The following is a 14,108-nucleotide window of genomic DNA, read 5'->3' on the forward strand; positions in this document are numbered from 1 at the left end:
TTTACTGACAAGAAATCCTAAGAAATTTATTACAAAACAATTATTTAGTACACATATAATTAATATCATTTCACCATTCATTGAAGTTTAAAGCAAATTTGCATATTAATGAGATGTGCTTGTTTGTTTTACATAAAGAGTCAGACCTCAGCTGAATATTCAATCCTGAAGGATTAGAGCATCTTCAATGTTTTGTGGGGTTAATGAATACTTATTTAATAATCATCGATGCTGAGAATGGTACTTCATATAAATATGCAATAAAAAAGGCAGCAGGAATATTTTAGGGCAATTGCAGAAATTTCTAGAAATTCTGTTCCAATCTCAAACTACAATGCATTGATTTTTTATGAAATTCAATACAATGACTCAAACAACAATTCTTATAGTCAAACATTCTGATAAAATACAGTCCCCCGATAACCAGACTAGACACTTTCATTCTGAAATACGATGGTTGGGAAATAGTTCTGTAATTAAACCACTGTTTCTACGGGAGCATAAAACTGTGTGTGAACAGTAAAACCTGTTCCCACCGCCTGGGCATCACAGTCTGTAGTCGCTGGCTTTCATGACGAGACACGTGCCACGCTAAGTGCACATATTTGCGTTCAGAAACAAGACTGAAGTGATGTTATCTGGTGAAACAGAAATACTTGGGATTAATTACATGTTTGATTTCAAATTAAGCTTTGTTTGTTACATGTTCTGAAATCTTTGTCATTGCCAAATGAACTGCATATGAATCACACGAGCCCACATGAAGACCTGACAGAACATTTCTGCTTTCTGACGTCGCCTTCCCCACCCCAGCTCTGATGTCAGCAGTTCATCCGATGATCTCAGTCTTCTGTTAGGTTTAAGAAGAGCGTCTACTTTTCAAGACGTGTAGCTTCCTTTCTATTTCCTTGTATGACACAGTGGTTTGAACAGGGCTGGCTTCCACAGGCTCATATATTTGAGTGCTGGGTCATTAGGGAGTGCCACTACCTGAAAGGGATTCGTAAGTGTAGCCATGTTGGATGAAGTGTGTCACTGGGATTGGGCTTTGGGGTTTAAAATACTCAAGCCAGGCCCAGTCTCTCTCTCTCTCTCTCTCTCTCTCTCTCTCTCTCTCTCTCTCTCTCTCTCTCTCTCTCTCCTGCCTTCAGATCAGGATGTGGAACCCTCTGCTCCTTCTCCAGCACCATGTCCACTCGCGTGCCACAGAGCTTCCTGCAGTGACAATAACAGACTAAACCTCTGAAACGGTAAGCAAGCCCCAGGTAAATGTTTTACTTTATAAGAGTTGCTATAGTCGTGACATCTCTTCATAGCAACAGAAACCCTAACTAAGACAGCGGAATTAATATCTTTTACAAGTCTTACACATTAGCAGAAACTGGGAGGTAAATTTTTTAAATTCATATTTATAAATTAAAGCTTTTAGTGAAAGTTTTGATCCAGTGTTTTACTAATAAGACTGCCTATCATGTCCTGCAATCTTGTCCATTTCTTCTGTACATATGTGACCATATACAAGTGATAAGAACAGACAAACTGAAAGCCAAGAACTGGTTTCACATGTGGGTCACAAAGTCTTCCAGTGTTTACCTGAGTGGGCCATAGCCCAAGCCGGGGGCCACAGAAGCACCTTATGACTTCCCTACCAATATGGTTTTTAATAGTTGATTTTGACAACTGGACAGGATCCAGCAACACCTGAGAAACAAGCCTCTGGGCACACCTGTGAGGGTCATCTGGGTCAGACTCACTGAGGTGGGAAGGCTCCTCAGCCAGGTGGACAGCTTCCATGGGCTGTGGCTCCCGAAGAAGTGAACGGAAGAAATTCCACCATCGTTCTGCTTCCTGACTGCAGACGCACAGTGACAACAGTGGCAGCCGTGTCAAGCCTGTGACCTTGCCCTCCCTGCCCTCAGGGACTTACTTCACCTTTGAACTGGAAGCTGAAATGTACCCTTTCTTCCTGAAATTGCCTTTGCCAGGTGTTTTGTCACAGCCACAGGACAGGTGAGCACCTGTGCTCAAAGACTGCTGTTGGCTTTCATCCACAGACCCTGAAGCGTTTTTCCTACAACCTAGGCCCACCCACAACCCAAAGACAAGGCAAAGGCTCTTCCATCTGGACAATCACAAAGACTGTGCCAACATTCTAATTTTTTGTTCAAATGGTCTCACTGAAGTTACCCTTCATCTTTTCTTTCCTTCTGAGAATCTCGGCAAGAGAGGACTGGAGGACTCCGCCGTGGGCCAGTGAGCTGGACCTGCAGGGGAGAACTTCCTGCCAAGCCAGCAAACCTGGGTCTGACGTCCAGGATCCAAACGATGGACGGGGAGAACAACTCCCTAAAGTTGTCCTCTGACCTCCAACACACACCATGGCACTCACCCATCACACACTATGTATAAAAAACAAACAAAACCCACTAGGTCTGGAGAGGTGGCTCAGCGACAAAGATCACTGAGACCTGGGTTCAACTCCCAGCACCTGCATGGCAGCTCAAAGCCTAGTTCCAGGGTATCCAACACCCTCTTCTGGCCAGGCATGTTACAGACATACACCCAGATATATGAAATAAATAAATAAAATTTAAAAACAAAACAAAGCTCTAAGAAAAAAAGAAAAGAATCTACCTCTTCTGACTCAGCCTTAATTTGGATCATTGTGAACCTGAATATACCTCCTAAAGGGAAGATAATCCAAGTCTTCACATAAAACAGAGAAGAGCAGAGGCTTCCCAGCAGTTAACATTAGGGATCCAGGATGTGATTAAGTCTGCATTCCACCTCCATCAGAGTCATCTGTTGAGTCTACAGATGCCTGGACCCTGTCACCACACCAGAACTTGTGAAGTTATTGTAAGCACCTCTGGTGTTCTTATGTCTATCAAGACTGAGAGTCACTGAGTTGGAGTCTCACGGGGAGGGAAAGGCTGACAAGAGAGGCAGTGAACAGCATCAAGACTGAATACCCACACTTTCATAGCCACACAAGTCAAATGCATCAGACAAGAAAGGACATGACCCTAATGCTACAGCTTTTGTTTGTTTGATCATTGTGCATGTGCGGGCACATATGTGTGTCCAAGTGTGTTTATGTGGTATGGATTCATGTTCACCAGTGGAGTGTGTGGTGCTTTGAATGATAAATGTCTGCGCCAGGAGCTCTGGTATTTGAACACTTGGTCTTCAGGTGTTAGGTTAGGGTTAGGAGGTGCAGGCTTACTACAGGAAGTACATCACAGTTAAATCTCTTTTTACTTTGTGTTTGTGTTTGAAGGTGTAAACTCTCAGCTTCTGCTCTGACTGCCATGTCTGCAGCTTGCTGCCATGTTTTCCCACCATGCTGGACTCCACCACCATGCTGGACTCCACCACCATGCTGGACTCCACCACCATGCTGGACTCCACCACCATGCTGGAGCCATAAGCCTAAATTAACTGTTTCTTCTAGTTTGCTGAGTAAAAATAATTTTTGCTATTATCTGTACACTAATTGCAAATGGTGCAATTTTACATGTAACAAATGTGACTAAAATGAATATCAATTTTTAATAATAACAATTTACATATTACATTGCTAACATTAATTTTTCACTTAATTATGCTTTGAACAAAATAGTGAATTGTTGCAAGGAGGCCGCTTGTTTGTTGCCAGCTGCTCAGACCCGAAATAAACACACAGAAACTGTATTATTTAAATCATTGTTTGACCCAATAGCTCTAGCTTCTTATTGGCTAGCTCTGACATCTTAATTTAACCCATCTCCATTAATCTGCGTATCACCATGAGCCGTAGCCTAACAGCATAGTTTCAGTGCATCTGTCTCCAGCGGCTTCATGGCTTCTTTCTGACTCTGCCTCCTTTCTCCCAGCATTCAGTTTAGTTTTCCCCACCTACCTCTATTCTTTTGCCCTATCACAGGCCAAGACAGTTTCTTTTAACCAATGATATTCACAGCATACAGAGGGGAATCCCACATCAGTGAATGGTTTGCTATTTGTTGGTTTCATTCATTCATTACCATGAAAGAAGTAAGATGACCCTCCCTTTTCACAAGCAGTGAAACTGAGCCCTAAAGAAATAGCTAACTTTCCTGTACCCTGTAACTCGCGAGTGGCAGAGTAGACGGCAGCCCAGAAAAGCCTGCCCAGCTCACAACCATTGTCTCAGTGCATTAAAATTCATTAGATAATAACATAATAAAAAATATAGTCCTTTGTGATATTGGTCAGTTCTGACCTCTGCCTTTGCTGTTTGGCTCCTTCATATGATAAATCTTTGATACTTAATTTTGAGCATGTAGATTGCTGAATGTGTCTACGTTTAATTAAGGAGAAGTACATTTAATGGAGCTGGCAAATTTTAAGAGCTTGGCTATCCTCAGAGCTGGCAAAAGCCCTCTCAGGTCTTAAATTAACCCTCATACTTCCTGGGGAAGTTGATGGGAATGGCGAAAACCGACACGGATCTTGAGTGTTCTGTTTTCCCTGCCACCAACATACAGCCCCATTCTCTCAGAGTGGAATACGCTCTTGAAACCTTTGAAAGACCCTTTGCAGCCACACCCACGCAGGAGGCCTGCAGAGTGCAGCCTTCTTAGATTGTCCTCATTACAGCGTTTCTTCCCTAGTCACACGTTTGTGGCCCCTTTGAGTGGGAGCTTAGGACAAGGACATTGGAAAAGCAACCTCTAAGAATTTCTTTTCACAACTGGAACCAGCACTTTCTCCATGCAAAGTTAAGCCTTTAAGGCCTCATTTGCAAATAAAAGACAGGAGAGTGTGGCATTCCCTAACAATAGGGGCATCCTGCTAAGGACAGTGTAGCTGTCCTCCTCTTTAAGTTCTGAGACCACTCTGGGGCAGGATAAAGGGGACAGAGATGAAGGTCAGAAGGCCGAGCTTTCCTTTGTGCACTCCCAGGAGGGTTTTAATTACACTCAGAGTACCACGCCTTTCCCTGTCCCTTCTCAAGGTCAGCTCTGTCAGGGACAGTTTTAGTTAACTTCCTGAAGCTAAGGCACGTCCACTGTAAGCTGGTGCCTTTGCGCCTGAGGCTTGGTTTCCTCTTCCTCATTGCCTGTGTCCTTTCTGGGGGTGACAAGGTCTCTTCCACCCCAGCCAGGACAGCCGTGGTGCTGACTGCGAGTGCTCTGGCTGCTTCTCCCTCGTTAGCAGTGACATCACTGTACATTAAGGACATCGTATCTCCTTCCGTATTAGAACGCCTGTCAGTTCTCCTGCTCCAGAGCAGTAAATCTGCCACAGCAGCCCGAGCTTGGGGAGTTTTCATTATGAAAATATGAAGATAAGCGGTCTGTCTTACTGTCAAAGGCAAAGAGGTAGACTTCAAGCAATAATGTTACTTGAAGAAATAAATATACATTGCCTTAGCTGAATGCTATATAAGCAAAATTTGAAAAGATAGATCTCTTTAAAAATAAAAAATAAAAAGTTTTTCCAATCCAAGCTTTAACAGAGCTGGCTGGCGTAGCTCAGATGGGAAGCAGAAGCAGAGGACAATTTATGAAGACATGTACTTCACCCTCGTTCTCGCAGTACGCCAGGCGGCCCAGCCAGCAGCGCTAGCCTTCCTCTGGAGCTGTCCAGTCTGAGAAGGGGCAGAGTGCTCACCCCACGGTTCACCTTCAGCCCTCAGATGAAGCTGCCTGTTTGCGGGAATAGCTTTCTGGTCACTCCTTCTTTTAAGCCTAGCAGCATATCCTTCCTGGCTAGAATGTGTTTCACACAAATGGTCATTGAGGTAAAAGAAGTGTGACCCAGGAAACGTGGGGGTAAATTTCAATATAACCACAAAAAATACTGGAAAAAAAATTGAAAGACTTTGAGCCCTTCTTGTAAATGAATGGATTTATGAGCTCGAGAACTGTGGCAAACAGACACAGGCACCGAGGTCACTGGAACTGTGACGTCCCAGAGCTGAAGACCCAAGTGAACCCTCCAATAGCCTTGTGCCCATCTGTGAAGAAAGCCACAACTCCTCAGTGGTGCCATTAGGAACCTGTTAGAAGTTTGCTCTGACCTGGGAGCTTGCAAGGATACATCAGGTTTCCTTATTTTTGTCACTGAAAGAGGCCCCCAGGATCAAAGCGGGTTATTGAAGACGAGGCTTGAAGGGAGAGCAAAGCAGCCCAGCTGTGCTCGGCATCTGACTTTCTAAGGACTCAGAAGGTTCAGATAATCCTGCCCGCTAGACCTGATAATGGAGAACCTTTCATAGGCCAGGATTAATTCCTTTTACATTCAGAAAGGGCTAACATCTAAATATCTCTGGAGGCATCACAGTAGCAGTAAATAGGAACAGCCCAGTGCTTCCTGTCTTGCTTGGACACAGAGCTATGTAAACTGGCCATTAGAACGTTTCCAAGGTGAACTGTGAAGTAGCTGTATGGATGGTGTTTATCTGTCCTTTAGTTAGAACAGGCCATTTGGCTCATGGGTAGAAAGCCACAAATGGATTGATGGGTTAATTCAAACCTGAAGAGTCACATTCACAGGGGCCCAGAATGGCTTGGATCTACAACCAGCCATCGAATTACTAAGAACAAAACTGGCAAACTCTCTCCCGAGATAACTGGAGCTCAGGCCCCTGTTGCCATGTGTGAGGGACTGTCTGTCCCTTCGGCAGCCTTACTTGATAGGACCTGCTCTGGGCCTGTCTCGTTGGAAGAAGCAGCCTAAGTGAGGAGGGTCACCACCAACACCAATGAAGAATTCCTGCGAGTGAAATGAAGAACAGTAACCAGCTCTACACTTCCCTCAAAGCAAAAAGTCCTCTTGATAAGATGAGGAATTTGGGACACTCATCTGTCTAAGCCAAAAAAGTAGGATGTTCTCAAGAGGCTGTTCAGCCTCCATCTCCCCATCTTAGAAAATGTAGATCGTGTTACAGAAGTTAGCAATGCCAGACTAACAATACTGAGTGGGAGCCGATGGTGGGAAATGGCAGTTCAGAAATCATCACCTGGTAAATTATCTACAGGGAGCCTGGACCAGCTGAACCACAAATTCAAAACCAAAACACATTCCCATCCTAAACATCAAATCTGACCAGCACTCAGGAGAATTCATGACTTAGCGATCCTCCGGCTGGGCAGCCCTAGTCTCTGGAGTTTCAGAGTTCGACTTGGGGCTAGAAAGCTCATGAGGCTAGCTGTCCTGGGTACCCCAGGAAAGCAGCAAGAAATGCTTTCATTGGTCACCCCTACATTTTGAAGTGCTCTGAGACCCCGGAAGTAGGGGGTCAGGCATGGGAGTGGTTACTGAGCCCTCAACCCACTTGGGACCAGTTAGCTGCTAAAGGCAGTGGTGACAACAGCTGGAGCTTAGAACACACTCAGCATGCAGAGTTCTGGGACTCCACCAGTTCCAAACAAATGACAAGATGTATCAAAGAAACCAACCGACCGAAAGATATACAGCATCCCCAAGGCCACGGAGGAGCGATGCAATCACTCCAAACATTTCTCTTTTGGGGACCACTACCTTTTCTGCCTACTGCAAGGGTGAGTAGGATGCTCACCTCCAAACATCTTTGTGAATCAGCCTTCTTGTGAATCGGGTAAAGAAAACCCGAGCTAAAGGGGAAGACCCATGCAGCGGGTGTCCTACATCACAGATGTGCTCAAGCCCGCCCATCCGTCACTCCTGGCCAACTGCCAAAGGCAGACACTCGACTAGACAGCAGTGGCCCCACAGAGGGACCCCTGGCTCTGCCGCCGTCAGCAGCACAGCCTCTAGGTTCTGAGTGCACTACAACCTACAGTTCAATAACAAGGTTTTTGTTGTTTTTGTTTTGCTTTAGAAGCAGAGGATGTTTCGAAATTCTACAGATAACTTAAGAATCTTGAACATAGAGGCCAGGGGCCTGGGCTCCATTTATATACAGGCTGATGGGTTCCTTTTGTCCCAGGGCCATAAGCTACAGCACTGTCCTGTAAGTACATGCTGCCAATGTGTTGTTCCTTGCATACATCCTATCAATCAGAAGAGCAGGCTGTTGACAAACTGTAATGAATCAGTGAACACGTGATCAGCTCTGTAGCATTTAAAAAAAATGAGTTTTAAAGCTTTCCATGGGCTACAGAAATTAGTTATGCAGAAGGCAGCATTTCTCAAAGCAGGCAGCAGCAAGGTATATTGCAATTTGCTCCTCTTCCAATTGAGAGGTGGCCTCAAAGGCCCCTATGAAACTGGAGATGATTTGTGACTATCTTGACCAATAGAAGACAGCAGAAAGGACACATGTTGCTTCTGTGGGTGGGTCACAGAAGACTACCAACTTGTCTGTGAGAGCATTCATGTCAGAAAGTCTTCAGCTCCCATGTTAGTTGCCTGCTGAGGCGGCTGTGCTATGCAGAAGCACAGATACCATATGCAGAGAGACTGTGCAGGGTGACGTGAGCAAACACACACACACACACACACACACACACACACACACACACGGGTTCAGCCACATCCCAACTACACACACCTATGGTTGATTCAGATTTAGCCACCATCTGACTGCAGCCTTCTGAGAGACCCTGGGTCAGAAAACCCAGGCCTATTCAAAATTGCACAGACACTTGAAGGTGATAAAATACTGCTACTTGACATGGCGACTGTAAATGCAACCACTGACAGGGGTAAAGAAGTATCTGGCCCACAACTGCTATAGAACACAAGTTTACAGTCACAGCTGTGTACTAGTGATCAGGAATTCCTGGGTACAAGTTCTGGATCTGCAATGCATTAGCCACGTGACTTTTGGCAGGTTACTCGTCTGATCTCAATCAATTCATTTACAGCTTGGTGATGTTAATGGTCGTCACTTCACAGGATTTATATGAGGGTTAAATTGCTGTAGACCCGGAAAATGTGCTCAGAGAAAAACCTGGCAACTAGCAAGTGCTGACGGAATGCTGTGCAAAGAAGGCCAGGTTCTGTAGAGTCTGAAACATGTACAGTTCAATTCAGTGTCCCCTAAAACAAAAAGAGAGGGCAGGCAAGACGGCTCAGCAGGTAAAGGTGCGTGCTGCCAAGTCTGATGGAGTTCAGTCCTTGGAACAAACATAAAGGTGGAAGGAAAGAACTGATGGCCACAGTTGCCCCCTGGCTTGCCATGTCGTGGCACGGGTACACACACACACACACACACACACACACACACACACACACACACACACCTGGGCACACTAAATAAGTAAATACATATTCTTTCAAAATCCAAATATACAAATTTCCAGATATTCAGAATACTTGGGGTTAGGCCTGTGGCAAGGTGTTTGGGGGTGACTGTGGCTCAGCCCTGTCCTTGTATTGTAGGAGTGTCTGCTCCACAATGGCTATGCCTTAAAGGAGCTGTCTGAACGCATCCTCACTTGTCATGAGGCCGTTTCCCACAACGCCACCTAAAGCATAACTGACATTTAAGAGTGCGCAGATCTCTAGGAAAGGAACTCAGTGGTAGAGGGCTGGGTAAGCATACTAAAGTCCCAGGTTTCAGCCACACCACCACAAATATAAACCCTGAAAACAGTGATTCTACATCAGGGGCTTTGTCTAAGCAAATACTCAGATGAGAATTTTCTATATCTGTATATCTGTGTATGTATTTATGTGTGCAGATATCTAGGCAGAATGTTCCCATGCGTATACATTTAAGTGTGTGTTGTTATGACTGGTGTAAATAAAAATACACGGTTATATAATAATAAAGAAGTTAAGTTTCTGTGGAGTATTATGCTGCTATGAAAATGATCTCATAGTCACATCGTGTAAAGATTTTTATAAATTATAATTAAGAAAATTAAATGATAGAACAGTGTGTAAGATGCAGTGTTAAGAGACACATAGAGAGAGTGGTTCCTCCCTGAAACACTGTTTTGCTGGGAGGCAAATTTTGAGATTTTTTTATTATTCCTCCTGCTTATTTACAGAAGATCTGCCATACTTTTATGATATACGCAGATGAAACTTTGTTTGTTTGTTTGTTTGTTTCTGAGACAGGGTTTCTCTATGGCTTTGGGACCTATCCTGGAACTAGCTCTTGTAGACCAGGCTGGTCTTGAATTTACTGCCTCTGCCTCCCAAGAGCTGTGATTATTAAAGGCATGTGCCCCACCACCTGGGCCAGACAAAACTTTTAAAAATGGGTGGCTACATCTTATTAAAACTTGCCTATTGCTTTAGGGTGATGAACCTTTCTCACTAACTCTCAGTTCTTGATCCGTCTTCGGTTCAAACACATAATTAATAAACTGCCACTTTTTCTGGGCTGGGCACACCTATTGACTAGAATCCGGAAGTGCTGGAAGAGCAAGGAGATGCAGGTTTGTTGGGAAGAACAGAATGTGAACTAATACACAAATCTCTGGAAAACCAGCCCTCTAAGTCTGTGTCTGTGAGTGAAGCATGCTCATATCTTCAATGAAGGGAATCAAGAGCTAACATGGGAGCTGGGAATGAAACTCAGTGGTGCGGTATGGGAGAGGAACTCGGTGGTGGGATATGAGAGTGTAACTCTGTGGTGGATTATGGGGGTGTAACTCTGTGGTGGGTTATGAGAGTGTAACTCTGTGGTGAATTATGGGGGTGTAACTGTGGTGGGTTATGGGAGTGTAACTCTGTGGTGGGTTATGGGAGTGTAACTCTGTGGTGGGGTACCTGAACAGCATAGGAAAAGCCCTGGGTGCAAACCTTAACATGAGTAAATAAATAGTTAACAGTATTATAAAAACAGTAAATCATCTCTGTTATTTGACTGGATTTGCATTCTTAGTAATAATCCCAGGCATATTTATCTCAAAAGTCCTTGGTGCTCTTGGCTTGACCACAGCTGCCAGCCTTCTAAATGTATGTGTGTATGTGTGTGTGTGTGCCTGTGAGTGTGCGTGTGTGTGTGCCTGTGTGTGTGTGTGTGTGTGTGTGTGTGATCTTTTAAGGGTGGTAATGAGTGGCTCAAATATTTTGAGTAATAAATCTGTAGAACATTAAAACTGAGTAAAATACAGTCCATGACCTTCCTTCCCTCTCAAAAAGCAGTCACTAGTCACTATTCATTGTTCTTACTATAGCCAGTCCACAGCTGTGCACACAAACAACCAAAGATGTAGCCCATCAGCAGAGTCCACACACAGTGTTCTCGGCAAACCTCTAGAATCCATCTCGATAGAGTGAAACTTCCTACCTCCTGAGCAACCACCACCCATCAGCTCTTTCCCCAACTCCTGGCAGCCATCGTTTGGGTTTGGGGGCTGTTTCTCCTTTAGATGCTGTAAGTGGTTCTGTAGAAAAGAAAAAGAAAGGACTGTGTATCTTAGGATACTTTATCTTATGATATCTTATCTATATTGCTACATGCTTCCTTCTTTGAAGTTGAATAGCATTTCAGTGAACATACATGCCATGTCTTGTGGTTTATTCCTGTAATAATGGATACTTAGGTTGACTGCATATCCTCACTATTTTAAAGTAATAAGCATAAAAGAAAACATTTCATAGACAATCTGACTTCAATTGTTTTGGGTAATCCCTGTTGGGGATATTCAATCACAGTGTGAACCCCAAGTTTGTGCTTGCATTAATTAAAATTAACCTTGGATCAGGAGGCTGAGTTCACAACCAGTTAACAGAAAGTTTTCATAGAGCAACAGAGGGCATCTGGGAGAGAGAGAGACATGCACTGGAAGTATCCAGTAGGGATTTGGAGTGGCATGGCTCTTTTTGTTTGACAGAGTGGAAGACTGGTATAGGAGGTCCTTCTGTCTATGTGTTGCTTTTATTAGTTAATGAATAAAGAAACTGCCTTAGCCTGTTGATAGGGCAGAACTTAGGTGGCGGGGAAAACTAGACTAAATGTTGGGAGAAGGAAGGCAGAGATAGATGTGCTGAAACTTTGCTGGTAGGCCACAACCTCATGGTGATACACAGATTAATAGAAATGGGTTAAATTAATGTAAGAGTTAGCCAATAAGAAACTAGAGCTAATGAGCCAAGCAGTGATTTAATTAATACAGTTTCTGTGTGGTTATTTTGGCTCTGGGCGGCCAGGACAAACAAGCAGCCTTCTCCTACAGAGGACACCAGCAAGAAGAGGAGGTTACTGAAGGCAGAGATATCAGGCGCTTAAAAGAAATCTCACACTGGCTCAGAACTGAGAGATAGATAGCTATTTATTTAGGGGGAAAACTTACAAATCAGGATTATCTGCTTGAATGGAGGATGGAGATCAAATCCAAAACAAGCTGAACGAGCAAACGGGAACAAGGGAGGTGGAGAGAAGAAGAGGCTGTGATGTAGGTGGGCCTTCTGTTATGTGTTATTTTTATTGGTTAATAAAGAGACTGCCTTGGCCCTCTGATAGGACAGAAAATTAGATAGGCAGAGTAAACAGAACAAAATGCTGGAAAGAGGGCAATGAGACAGACGCCATGGAACCAGCCGCCAGGTCAGACATGCTGAATCTCTCCTGGTAAGCCACGACCTCGTGGTGCTACACGGATTATTAGAAATGGGTTAATCAAGATACGAGAGTTAGCCAATAACTCTCTAGAGATAATGGGCCAGGCAATGTTTAAATGAATACAATTTATGTGTTGTTATTTCTGGGGCTAAGGTAGCCATGTGGGAGCCAGGTGGGACAAAAAGCAGGCCTGCCCACAGCTCCTCACTACAAGGCTGGACGCACTTCAGCATCTAGGTAAATAGTCTATGAGGCCACGCCCCAGTAGGCAGGTAAACCTTCCCGCAGCACCTCCCCTTTTTGTTTAAATAAGAGAGTTCTAAGCCTAATACAAGATTACAATCAATAAGAACAAATATCCTATTCTAAATAGCTTAAGTCTTGTAATAATAAATAACTTGGCCAAGTCATGACAGGAAAGTAACTACATTTATCTAGTCCTAAACCCCATCGAAGATCCAAGAAGGGAAATAATGTTACTTGAGTGAGTAGGAAGCGCAATCAAGCAACTTCCAAAACAAATGACAGAGACAACTGGCTACCTGGACAATCACCCAAAGTCTCATTTGCAACGTTGAGCAACCAACTTTGGCTAAGGCCTAGAATAACTGACAGACTATTTTTAAAGGCAAGAAATTTTTCAAAACCATCTTACCCTGTCCTGGCAAGATTTGACAGTCTTGCTTATCCATTTTTGGATAGTATGTATTTTGTCAGTGGTTGAGGCATGGGTAGTTCCCTGCCCAAAGGCCGGTTTTGCCAAGAAGAAAACAAGCTCCCAGTAGAGTGTCTTTGGTGCTCAACATTCTCTTGAGAACAGACAGGTGTTGTCAGGAGCAATCATGTCTCACTTCAGCAGAACTCTAAGTTATTTAAATGCCATTTTCTACAGATCTTTGAAGTGGTTGAAGATTATCTATCTCTACAGAATAATAATCTCTATGTATCTAAAGAACCTGATTAGTCTAATTATAAATATGACATAGATGACTATTGATCTATAATTCTTAATACCTATATAACTTGAAGACTAAGATAATAAACAACTGTGCAATAAATGAGGACAATAACCTCCAAATGTAAAGAATGTAGAAGTATCTTGAGCAGAGGTAGAAATGTACACTGCAATATGGTAAATATACATAACAATACATTAAAATGTTTTAAACAAAGGTAGACGCATGCATGCATACAATATTTAATATAATTTAACTTTGTTTCAATATACAAGAATTTATACCAATGTAATTGTCTATAAATAATAACTCACAAATACCAACCTATTATCCCATCATCCAATTTTCCCTCTTCTTTTTTTTTTCAAAAAGATCCCTGAGCTTATAAAATTCCTCCCACAACCCTCAACTGTATACCAATTATAATCAACCCCTAAATGATGTCCCTACGCCCGAGGACAAACTTTGCTGGGAGAGGGGATATCATGGAGTTTAAATCCATGTGGACACCAAGTGAAGACAGAGATATTGGATACTTAAAAAACAAAAAACAAAAAAAAAAACTCACACTGGCTCAAAACTGAGAAATAAATAGTTATTTATTTAGGAAAAAAAACCTTTCAAATCAGGATTATCTGCTTAAACGAAGGATAAAGACTGGATCCAAAACCAGCCAAATG

General features: G+C 43.3%; 1 long non-coding RNA gene across 1 annotated transcript in view; it reads right to left on the minus strand.

Annotated features, from left to right (window-relative positions):
• LOC148118397 (uncharacterized) overlaps window positions 1-14,108 on the minus strand; it is a 26,116-nt gene continuing 12,008 nt past the window's right edge. Inside the window, exons 3-4 of the long non-coding RNA XR_015735905.1 lie at window positions 11,198-11,294; window positions 1-638 (exon numbers count right to left, since the gene is read on the minus strand). This is a non-coding gene — a long non-coding RNA (uncharacterized LOC148118397). The remainder of the gene's footprint in view (window positions 639-11,197; window positions 11,295-14,108) is intronic.

Source organism: Myodes glareolus, chromosome 22, assembly GCF_982192425.1.
Source record: "Myodes glareolus chromosome 22, mMyoGla1.1, whole genome shotgun sequence".
In the NCBI taxonomy this organism is placed as follows: Eukaryota; Metazoa; Chordata; class Mammalia; order Rodentia; family Cricetidae; genus Myodes; species Myodes glareolus.